The sequence below is a fragment of the Myripristis murdjan genome, chromosome 7, assembly GCF_902150065.1.
Source record: "Myripristis murdjan chromosome 7, fMyrMur1.1, whole genome shotgun sequence".
NCBI classification, from domain to species: domain Eukaryota; kingdom Metazoa; phylum Chordata; class Actinopteri; order Holocentriformes; family Holocentridae; genus Myripristis; species Myripristis murdjan.
The window spans coordinates 15,724,795-15,737,329 of NC_043986.1; the positions used below are offsets into that span (position 1 = coordinate 15,724,795).

A 12,535-nucleotide genomic window follows, 5' to 3' on the forward strand; every position below is an offset into this window, starting at 1 on the left:
TACAATGAGAATATAAACTGCATAATGACACAATCATTGGGTTTGGTTGAAATGTATATACCGTAAGTTCACATTTTTATCTTATTTTTAACCACACACCGAAACAGACGAGCATGGCATGCTGGGAGTTGGAGCCGTAGTCATTGGTCTGTTTCCTTCACAGGTGAATTATATTCTACTGATGTTGGTGTACCTTTTTTTCCCCTTGTGAATTTAGTTGGCCACACCCGATCAAAAACAGAGCCATTAAAGAAAGTGCTGTAGTTGAATCTGTCTAATGGGGAAGATGGAAATACCATACAGTTTGATGATATTCCCACAAACTCTCTATTAAGAACCGCAGACAGACTACATGACGCCATGTAAACACTATAGCCTAAACTAGTGATTGTTTGTTATGTTAAGGGGAAATCAATACCTTACTATAACCTGTAAAATCTCATTCTTTCTGTCTAGAAAGGAAATGGAAACAAAATGCCACCTCTCTGGGGAAAGTCTGAGAATTCTTGGCAAGTTAAAAATAATAATAATAATAATAATATCTTACATTTCAATAAGGCACAAAAACCTCTAGCCTGGCATACTGCAAGCAAAAATGAAACAAAGAAAGAATAGAATAGAAAGAGTAAAGTAAAGAAAAGATGATAAACCAAATTCCTTAATTATTCCCTAATTTTTCATTTTCACTGAAGTCAGTGCGATAACACTGCTCTCCACAGTCATGAGCTGAGAATAAAGCCGTGAACCTGATTCAGCCACTAGATGGCAGACAAGCACAGTCTGACGCCCAGTGACCGGCCATGCAGTGGACGTCTAAAATCCCTATCCTATCCATTGTCGTTTGATCACCATTGATAGGAAGAGATCTACCATAACACCTATCAAATATTAAATGGTGGTGAGGCTGAATGGCATAGTTTGCAAGGGTGGTTTGATGGGAAAAAATGATCATATAAAACATTACTTTATGTTAGGCGAGGTATCAAAACTAATTTTGGTCCTCTATAAATCAAGATAATAATAATGGTGATAAAAATGAACTACTAGACCACTTTGTATACACAAACACAGATATACAACATTTTTCCTCAGAACTGGTTCGTGGGTGGCAGTGAGCATCTTGACTTCCTTGGTCACATAATAGGTGGCAAAGGCAAGGTCCTCTTAGTGTCAAGAGAAAGCAGTGTGCACACAATGGAGAGAGAGGGAAAGAGAGAGAGAGAGAGGATGCACATCATACTTTTGACAGACAGAAACACGGGGAGGAAGGCAAAGGAAGGTGGGCAGTGAGACCATCCAGCTTCCTCGCTAAAGAAGAAACAAATTGTGCCTTCAAGGACACCATCCATGAAACATTCAGTTCTTGTTTTTTTGTCTGTCTGTCTCTCTCCCTGCCTGATTCAGAACCACCTGCACACTTCCTAACACATTAGTTGCTAACACCAACGTGTTCCATTTGTTTTAACCTGTCACTCACTAGCAAAAAAAAAAGAGAGAGAGAGAGAGAGAAACAATAAGTGAAACCGACTGTAAATCTGCCAGTGTTTCATAGTCATATCGAAGGGTTTCACTCATTCAGCTGGCCTTATGATCCATAGAAACAAAGAGAGCCTATTTCAAGTTGGGAGAGAGATATTTCTGGGGCCATTTTTTGAGCGACCTTGGGACACCTCTGGAGGGAGAGGAAATTGTGTGACCCAAATCATCATTGCTCTCCTTGAAGAGACATTCTTATTAATAACCTCTGGAATCTGGAGACCACCTCCACCTCTTCCCCTCTCCTCTCTCCTCTCTGCTCCTCTCCTCTTCTCTCCTCTCCTCTCCTCTCCTCTCCTCTCCTCTCCTCTCCTCTCCTCCCTGCTTAACTTTTGTTTTACCTCCTTTTTCTGTCTCTGTGCACCTTAACTTTCGCTCACACAGACCCGCAAGGCCCCCACAGGGCCACAGAATCAATCTCACAGTGCTTAAAATAATCAACCCAGTTGAAGAGAAGGGCTTACCAATGATATGTTAATGGACATGTGAGTGCATCCATGTGAGCCATGTGCATCACAGGTGCGTGGATGTGCCAGCTCACTCAGGGCTATGTGCAAAAACCTGCATATTTTTTTCTGAAAACTAAAGGAATGAAGGTTATTGGCGCTCCTTAATTGGTGACCCCTGTCTCGGTGAGCCGGGGCCCCAGACAGCAGCAAAAATATCATCGATCAACCAGCAGGACCAGAATAGAATCCGTAACAATTGCACAAAGCTGGCCTACAGCATAAACACTGCAGCCGTCTTCTCCACACTAGTTTGGGTAATTAGCGATACCATTCACAGCGATGCATCTGGTTGAAGAACATCAAAACATCGCAGCTCTCGCCTGTCACAACCTTTAACTAATGAGTTCTGCTGCCATTTACCACTATGAGGAAGAAATTGGAAAATTGTAGCATGGCCCAGGTCTGATATGTAAGACATGTTTAAAGAAAAACAATCTCACTGAGGTCATATTTCCTTCATTTGCATGCATATTTATTCCTTTCATGCTAATTTCAGTAAGTCTGGTGATGTGCTTTTTCCTCCTTTTCATCATTTTATTTCAGAGCACTGTTGATTATCAGAGGTAGGCACATTTGTCCCGCCAACCCAGTGCTAAAGTCAAGAAGGCTTTGCCCGTCCTAAATTACAGCTCAAATATAGCTCCTCTAATTAAGGCCAAATCTTCTATGTTCTAAGTGTGGGGCATGGCAGATTTAAACATGACCAGTATTTATCACTGCTGGAACATGCAACTACATTGTCAGTAGATGAAATTAGCTGCAGAAGTAAGTCAGCTTTATTTGTGGCTTTGTAGTTGCAGTTGCAGTCGATTTACATTTACATCTGCATAAGTGATTCACTACAACGTTTTACAATACCAGAGAATGCCTGAGTGATTACTTTAGCATTATGTTGTTATCCCACCAATTTTTCTATGTGCCAGTGTTCATGTATGACGTCCAAACAGCTCAACACATTGCGACAGTCAGGGGGCGTTGTCATGTTCTGTTTGTTGTGAACTTGTCGGCCTGTAAATCCCTTTGAGGCTCTAAAAAAATGATTTGGGGCTCTGAAAAAATATACAAAGTTGAACTTCAGTACTTGACACAAAGAAAAACATCTTTTCATATCAGGTTTCTAAGGGCAAAATCACTTCAACTATGCCTCCATGGATTCATGAAAATCAACTTCGGGGTTCAGAGCATGAAAAAGTTCAAAACCCCCCTGGCCTGCATTGTCAGTGGATGAAATTAGTTGCAACTTTGATCTGTTGCAGTGCACTTGATTGGTTTCTGTTTGACTTTGAACAAGACTGTTGGAGGGAAATGCATCTGATTCATGTGAAATTTATCAATAAAAATAGCGCAGTGGCAGAGGCGAGACAGGGGTGAGCATTTGTAAATAATGATCTATCTATCTATCTATCTATCTATCTATCTATCTATCTATCTATCTATCTATGTGCTCATTTTCTCTTTTTCTCCCTCTATCTGCTCTCTCTCTCTCTCTCTCTCTCTGCCATAGCTGTCAGAGGAGGAGGGAAGTAATTACAACCTGCCTCTGACCCACACTGGCCTGCAGCCCAACAAGGAGGGCCAACAGAGGGACACACAAAGAGATGGAGAGATGTACTGGGGGACAGACTGAGAGAAAAAGGGAGAAAAGGAGGCAGAAGGGACAGAGGAGGGAAAGAAAAAAGAGAGCAAGTGAGCAAGAGAGATAGTGATGAATGAGAGGATGAGGGAGAAGAGGGCAGGCAAGATGAAGGGATAGGGGATAGCAGGATGGCAGTGGGAGAGAGGGAGGGTAAGCTTCCGACAAAAGGAAGTGGGAGATGTTCCAGTAAAACACATACTGAGTGCTCACATTTGTTTGTGTGTGTGTGTGTGTGTGTGTGTGTGTGTGTGTGTGTGTGTGCATGTGTGTGTGTGTGTGTGTGTGTGTATGCTTGCACGCACATGCTTGAGCAATAGCATGAGAAGGGAGTGCAAGCAGTAGATGGTCACAGCCCTAATAGCATTATATTATTTGATGCCAAATTTGAAATATGCACTAGAAGGGTAGATTGTAGGCTGTTAGGGATTTAATTCTAAATTAAGCCTGCAAGGGGAAAATTTGCATGTAAATCCATGTACCAAGCCATTACTGTATGTATGCACAACAATTAGAAGCATTTAAATTGACGTGCTAAGACAACTGGGTGGGTGCCAAGAGAGCTCCTTAAGATGAGTACACATACAAACTAAGTATACACACAAACAAGTGTGTGCACATACATACACATTATAATAATTTAAGTGCATATTGTAAATAATAGAATAGCTCTCAATATGTTCAATCCTGTCAGGGTTATCTAATTATGGTTATTTATCTAAACTCACACATGTATGCATGCACATGCGCGCACACGCAAACGCACGCATGCACGCACACACACACACACAAACATGCAAATACACAGTGAAAAAGGCTGAGTGTGACAGGCAGAGCAGAGAAAGCACAGGAAAGCAGATAAAACAGTGTAAGTGCAGAGAAAAAGGGGAAGGCAGAATGTGACAGAATGAATGAAGAAGAGCCAGAGCTCTGAACTCTCCTTCTAGATGGCTAGTGGCCTTGAAGCCTGCCGGCTCCGAATGGCACATTTGGCACACGGATGTTTGCACTGAGTCCTCAAAGCCAGGATGCAGTTTACTTTCATCCCAGCAGCTGTGCGTTCTGTATTGTTTTAATGGCACAACACAGTTGGCCTCATCTCTCTGCCTCGCTAGAGAAGACACAGATGAAGGTAACTGTAATGGAAAGAGTGTGCGGAGCAGCTAGGCTTCATCCAGTGGTGGCGGCTCTGTGTGGGGTGCGTTTTCTGGCTCAGTTTTGATCCACTCATCGAAGGTGAGGTGCTTATCGCCAAAAAATGCAATGATTCACGATGATGATTCACAGTGAAACATAATGATCATCTAACACCCCTGTCTCTGCTGTTTCAGAACCGTGCGCTAATGTTCACTTGTCTCAATCTGATCAGGTTATAAGGAAGGCCTTTTATAGTCATCTCATCACATCATCCAGGAAAAGCTGCTCCTGTGGAAGGATATTATGCATCATAAGGTGAAGCTCAAATGATTAAAATAATTTTGTTAGGAGTGATTACAGTTTGCCAAAGCATGTAAGAGATGACTGGACTGAAATGTCACTGAAAGCAAGCAGTACAGAACCAAAACACTTCACTAAAGAGACTATATGCTGCCATCTCTATTATTATTATTTTTGATCATACACACACACAGACATACACACACGCACGCACGCACGCACACACGCACGCACGCACACACACACACACACACACACACACACACACACACACACACACACACACACACACACACACACACACACACATACCTTTGTATGAATGTGTTTTCAACAAATGAAAGCTGCAGCAGACTCAAGGTCTCTTGTGAATGTGTGTGGGCAAAGACTGTAAGCGCCTGGACAAAAAGGCAAAGCCATAATGCCATACTCTGTGTGTGTGTGTGTGTGTGTGTGTGTGTGTGTGCGTGCGTGCCTGCCTGCCTGCCTGCCTGCCTGCCTGTGTGTGTGTGTGCGTGCGTGCGTGCATGTGTGTGTGCCTGTGTGCGTGCCGTCTGTGTGATGGGGGAAGGCTGCTGGAAAAGAAGAGATATCTATTGCTGCTGCTTCAAACTTCAACTCTCTCACACAGATACACAAGTGCTCTCTTCTCTCTCTCTCTCTCTCTCTCTCTCTCTCCCTTTCTCTCTCTCTCTTTTCTCTGTCCCTGTCTCCCTCACTCACACATACATACTAACACACACTCAAAAACACACTAACGCACAGGCATGCAACCACACAGACACATGAAAACCTAGTAGTCAGTCCCTGCGTCATTACAGTAGCCATCTGTCAGTATACAGCCACACATACATTGGGTTGGCTGCGTGTCCACTACAGTTGAACAGGAGCCCACAAGAGGCTGCATGTTGCCACTTTACACACACATTCATCCAGGAAATATCTCCGACCAATAGCCCTGTCTGCCCCTGGTAGTCTCCTGGATTTGTATAAGGCATTAGATTTATGTGGATCAATCTAGGAGGTGAAAGGTTTAATCTCTCTTGTTCTCTCCTTTCTCATTCTCTCTTGCTCTGTCTCTTTCTCTCCATCCCTACCCACATAGATCTGTCTGTGTCTGAGTGCTTGCCAAAGGGTGATGTCATTGTCAGCTGTGTGTTTCCTGTGTGTATGATGAAATGATGAATGTTGAGGTATAATCCTACTCCCTTAATCCCGACCACTCCCAATCCGCTGCATGGTCGGCCATTGCACTCCGGACAGGCAGAGTTGCACTCATGACAGACAGACAGCTTGGGGGGGGAGGAGGGTGTGAAGCCCCATACAACCTACAGGGGTGGGAAGGTGTGGGGGGCCTCCAGCAAACCTTTAATGCATGATAACAGTCCCACATTATTCAAAGTTGCCCACCTGCTTGGCAGAGAGAGAGAGAGAGAGAGAGAGAGAGAGAGAGAGAGAGAGAGAGAGAGAGAGAGAGAGATGAAAGCGCAGATTATTTATTTCTCATGGGTGGGAGACAGTGAGTGAGTGAGAGTGAGTGGGAGGGAGGGCGGCAGTCAGAAACAAGCAAACTAATTCCCACCGAAGAACAGACAGTCGTGTTAGAGCAGGAGGCGCAGTTAGTTCACACCACTGCCGCTCGCAAATTTGCTCTCATTTTTCTCCCATCAGAAACCCGAATGTAGAACCGAAGAAATAATTGTTTTTTTTTTTTTCACCTGCTCGCGTACAGGTAGGCCTACCAAAGTGCGACCAAAGATCAAGTGCAACCAAAGTTTCCACTTGGATAGGGCTGCCACAAGCGCACCCGCAGTTCTACACAGCCGCGACAACTCAAGGTAAGGCACGGGACTGACGCTCGGTGATTTTATCCCCCATTTCCTTTAAACGACTCCATTTGATCCACCCTGGCGGTAGACACCAGCCGATAAAGAGATAAAATGCATGTTTGCTGCTGTGCTGATACTAATGCGCGCCGTGCGTAAAACAGCTGCAATGGGAAAGAACAATAACAGGAGTAAAAGTGCCTGCACGGCTGTGCACAGGTTAATGCGACTCATTTTCGATCCGGGTCGGTGGCTCCAAGGTGTTTAAAAAATATTAATAACAGTGAATAGTGAGTTGAAATGCCAAATGTGTTGCGAGTAATAGTTAACGGCACAATATTGCTCAAACATGACACAGCGCCTGTCATAGTGCCGAACTTGTTGAATTTGGCGTTGACCCCAATAGAAAATCACTATTTCTAAAATATCTCTTTAACGACTCAGAGTAGTCATCAGGAGGGAGTTTTCAACACCTAGTCATATGGCATAACTCTTGTGATCCTGTAATTTTCTTTGCCTATAGGAACCTTTGCTGTTATATTTGCACAGTGTCCTCCTAAAAGGGCACTTTGGTCCATGCCAAGTATTTGACTTTTAGAGGCATCTGTTTCAGGCATGTGGCAGGAATTAAGGATGTGCAGGATATGTGCACACTCAAATTTGTGCTGTGAAAACCTTTTTTTTTTTCATCACAGATAATGGGCTTTTTCAACACTTTCATTATTGATTTTGGCCCACAGTTTGACAGTTTTGTATCACAGAGAATTTATCCCGACTAAGTCAGCAGCCTATAGTGTTATTGGCAGTTTTTGCCTTCTGAAGTAAGCAAAACAAAGCAAAGAAAAGCAAAGCATTTCCATTTTCTGCCTCTCACCCTTCTCCCTCCTCTCCCCTGATGCTGTGACATGTGAAGATGTGCTTGTGATAGCTTGTTCAGTTTTTCACTCGTTAATTATACATTAAGCACCAGCCACTTCTCTCTCCATCCTGGCTCAGCATATTGATTCCAGTCTTAAGATGAATCAGGTCTGATGTCATTTGGTTTAAGTGGAGACTGGAAGTGACTGATCATACAATGAAACGAAACCCTCGGACTGTGGCTGTGGAAACATTTAGCAGATCTGTTGCCTTTCTCCAGTGCAATAGTGGTGCTTGTTAATAGTTGGTATAGGGCATTGCTTTAGTAGGAAAGCATTAGTAGCTGCAGCAGAAGTAGCAGAGAAAAACATATTTACCTTTTAAATAATTGAACATGAACATTTCAAGATCAATCAAATGTTTATTAAACCCAAGCCAGAGAGTATCCTTTCTCATTTTTGCTATGAAAGCTGAATCCTGCTCAAACCTAGAATCTGCTGGCCTCATTTACTCGCTTCATAGTAGCTGATGTAATTAGACAGACAAGGAAGGCTTAAGAGAGATGAGAAAACATAGTAATACCACACCACTGCAACCCAGAGTGAGACTGGGAGGAGAATGCTTGACTAAGAAAGCAAACACAGTGACTGAGGAAAAGATGTTGGGAAAGATAGATGCTTTTTCATTCATAATTGTTTGTACGCTCATCTTATTTCACTCCAGTGTGCAGCATTGTGTTTCCCCACACCAGTCTTTAGATGGGGATCTACATGGTAAAAGAGGGCTTGATCTAATTTTGCTCCACATTTACCAGGAGGGTGAGAGGAACCTTCTCCTGTACACACATCAGGTGCCATATCTCTCACAGTTCACACCTGGCTACTGAGCTGTCAGCTCCACATGTAGTGTTGATATGCACTGTCACATGACGGCTTCAGCAGCATCAGTCTGTCTCTGCTAATCTTTTACCTGTGCATTTATCTGCTTCTGCTTCTGTCTATGCTTCCGTCCCACCCACTGACCTGCATCTATCTATCTATCTATCTATCTATCTATCTATCTATCTATCTATCTATCTGTTTTTACGTGTCTCTTTCTGTTTCTCTGTTCCCTCTCACTGCTTCTTTGTAGCCGCTGTCCTTTAAGCCAACCTGTTAGCTGCAGTAGTTTACGTTTGAACTCATCTCTCGAGACCTCATTTAGAGTTTGTGGAAAGGCAGCAGCCTAGAGGACAATAGGCTTTTAAATTGTTTGTGTACTTTTTCAGTGTGTAATGGTTATGGCAAAAATTCCACCATTCTTGCATTTTCCTGGACAAGCCAGATAACTGACAAGCCAAACACAGCACACACACACACAGACAAAGTCAAATGCAAAATGTTGCATCAGTGATATGCAATACGTGCATGGGCATGTGCGTATGTTTTATAGAGAATAACAACTTTCCTGTTTTTTGGAAAGATTTTTTTTTGTTTGTTTGTTTTTTTGCTAAATCAGATCAGGATATGACCTGCATCCCTGCTGTTAAGCCCTCTATCTCTTCAGTCTTTGATGCATTTCGGAGATTTTCAGGCTGACCTTTGACATGCACTACCTGGTAAGAAACAATTCCAGGATGGAACAGGCCAGTGGAGAGAGAGAATAACAACATAGAGAAATGGATTTGACCATCCTCTAAAGCTAACAATTTCATGAGAGCCGCATTATTGATTTTTAATGTTGCTGATGTATTATGTAATATGTATGTGATATTATTCAACATTTAACAAGCATTTGAAACACATTTGAAATCTGCTTGGTCTTAATTGGCTGCCTGTGTTTGAATACGCTGATCATCGGAACTAGCCTACTCACTTTTGGGCTTCTCTTCTCAATTTTATGTAGCTGCGATTTTACTTAACTATCTAGCAATGATTCACCCATCAAGTGAGCAGAATGCTTACATTTAACTTTCACAGTCTCATAACTGTAGATCTGTCAGTACCTGTAGCATCTTGACCTCCATGGCTGAACCACAGTAAATGGAACAGTAAGTTTTGATAGATAACATCAACCGTCTTATCATCAGTCATATTGATCAGTGAATAGGTCATCAGCTTTGAGAGATGTGGTTATTGCAGTATTGATCTAAGACAAATAGGTTTTAAGTCATGCCTTCATAATGGAAAAGCAGAAAAAAATATGGATGAGAAATGAGGGATGATGCTCATGTTTACAGTAACATTGGTGGTATTGATCTGCCCACATATTTCTCTGAGTTGACTCATTGCAGTCTGAACTGAGAGGTTGAAGTAAATGCCCTATTTAAAGCGGGAAATATAGAAAACCTGAATTAAACTCCTTGCTTATGAAACATATTAATTAATAACATTGATCATTTCCGGTGAGCGAGCAGGGCATATCCTGTTCTGGGCCAGCAAGTAAATGCAATTTTACGGATTTATGATTTCATCGATAGGAAACCCAGTAGGTTTGTGTAGATGCTGGTGCAATGCAGCCGATAACATTCCATTACAACGTAATGACATGCTATAATGGCTCATCAGAGCACTGATGGTGCACACCTTCTGTTCTTGTTTGGTTGAATATGCGTGTCTCCCACTGAGCTTCTGCTGCTGGAGCATGGAGACTTGTATCCTAAGCTTTGCTGCATTCTGCAACTCACATCCATCCACAACCAAAGAGATTTTCCATCACATCGGCCAGGATATGTTGCAGATGGTGGTTGTAGGAGATTAAAAGGTGCACCGTTCCATCAAGATGACTTTTTCTCACCTTCCATGAAATGTGACTCAGTGTTGCCCAGTCAAATAGTAGCAAACTTTTTACTGAAAAGATTACTAAGCAATTAGACCTTAAAAACAGTTCCCATGTTAAAAAAAACTTTAAATATATTTCCTTTAATGTGTTTTACATAATTTATATGAGAAGTCTCACAAGAGATAAAGATTCAAGAGATGAGAATGAGCTATTTTAATCTGGATTGCATGGGTCCCTCGCCATGGACATCGCCATGTTCACCGCCATGTGAGTGTGACCAGTTTGGATCATAGATGAACAAGAGCTTTGCTGTGGTAATAACAGACAATTCTCACAGCAACCACTTTAACAACTAGCAGGCTAAAAACAGTCTTGCAAATGAAATTAAGTTTCCGTTCTGTTTAAGTGGACCAGAGTCTTTCCACTGAGCCAGGATGCATAATAGCAGGACCCTGGCCTTGTTAGACCTAAGTGTTTCAGAAACTTAATTAATGTCATTAATAACACAGGAGCGTAGGTGGAAAGCCACACTACTCCTTGTCCACTGTATTCAAATGAAGGACATGATGATCTTGCTGAATCATAAAATTCAGAACGAACTGCTTTTTGAAATAATCTCATCACCACAAACAAACACAGTCCTAGATTTCTTTTTAAATATACTCACTGCCTCTTTAAAAACCCGGCCTCCAGCATGTCCTCACCTTTGGTGGAGGGTTGTGAAAAATTCTTATCCTTTTTTGCAGATAAATTCAACAGAATAAGAGAATGTGTCATGCCCTTAGCCCCTCAGTCCCTACACTGAGCCATCTCACACCCGTCCCATCTTACGAGATCAATTTTTTTTCTCATCTCCCTTTAGAGATTTGATTGATACCGTTTCCGGCACTTATTCTTCCATGTATTCCCTTGACATTGTGCCTTCCAGGTTACTTAAAGAGGTCATGCTATTATGAACCAGTCTGTGTCATCATGCAATGTTCATGAATCCTTTAAACTGGCCTCAGTTCAACAGATTCCAAAGAAACTGCACCTAAATCCTAGTATACCAACAAACTATCGACCTATTTCTAAGTTGACCTTTTACATCAGATATTTTTGAGAAATTGGTCTGCAAGCAACTCCTGGAACTGGTTGAAGAAAACAACATATCTGATAAATACCAATCAGGTTTTCGTCAGAAACAAAACACTGAGGCAGCTCTCCTCGAGGTTACGAATGATATTCTCATGCAATTACATCACAGTGAAATTACAATTTTAGCTCTTTCAGATTTGTCTGTGGCTAGAAAAATTTGAGGTATGTGGTGTAGCACCAAATCTTATTTTTTCAACTGGAAGCTACTGAGAAGGTATCCACCTGTGCTCCTCTGACTTGTGGGGTGCCTCAGGGATCTATTCTTGTACACATTTTATTTTTATTCTGTATGCTTCCCTAAGGGGTGCCTGTCCTTCAGTTTGGTCGTCTGTTTTATCATTGCTACTGGCGATACATAACTCCACTTATCCAATCTCTCAAATTTAAAAATAGTAACTGGATGTCTTAAAGTCTTCTTCAGTTTCAAATGGATCAATTTTCTTCACAGTAAAACTGTCCTGTTTTTATTCACCCCAGATCAGGCCTCTACTCCAGCACCTTGGTACATTGGCTACCAGTGGAAAATCTTTTTCCAAAAACCCAGGTGTCTTCTTTGACTACCAGGTGAAATTTGATAAGCATGTCAATACAGTTATTCAGTCCTGTTTTTTTCACCTGAGGAATATTGCAAAAATACATCCACTGTTATTTTTCCAGCATCTGGAAATGGTTATTCATGCCTTTGTGTCTTCTCACTTACTGTAATACTGTTTATCCCTGCCTAAGCCAAGACACTGTTACCCGGTTACAGTTAGTCTAAAACTCTGCAGCAAGATTACTCACTAAGACCTCATATCACTCTCACGTCATCCTGGTTCTGATGTCACTGCACTGGCTTC

The 12,535-nt window shown here is 42.1% G+C and overlaps 1 protein-coding gene across 2 annotated transcripts in view; it reads left to right on the forward strand.

Moving 5' to 3' along the window:
- The first annotated feature begins 6,724 nt into the window (after positions 1 to 6,724).
- Positions 6,725 to 12,535, forward strand: part of camkvl (CaM kinase-like vesicle-associated, like) — a 45,856-nt gene continuing 40,045 nt past the window's right edge. The window contains exon 1 of one of the 2 annotated variants that reach the window (XM_030055046.1): positions 6,725 to 6,953. The gene's annotated coding sequence lies outside the window, so the exon portion shown is untranslated. Of the gene's footprint in view, positions 6,954 to 12,183; positions 12,261 to 12,535 lie in introns of those variants that run through there. The other variant, XM_030055047.1, reaches the window with a different exon arrangement.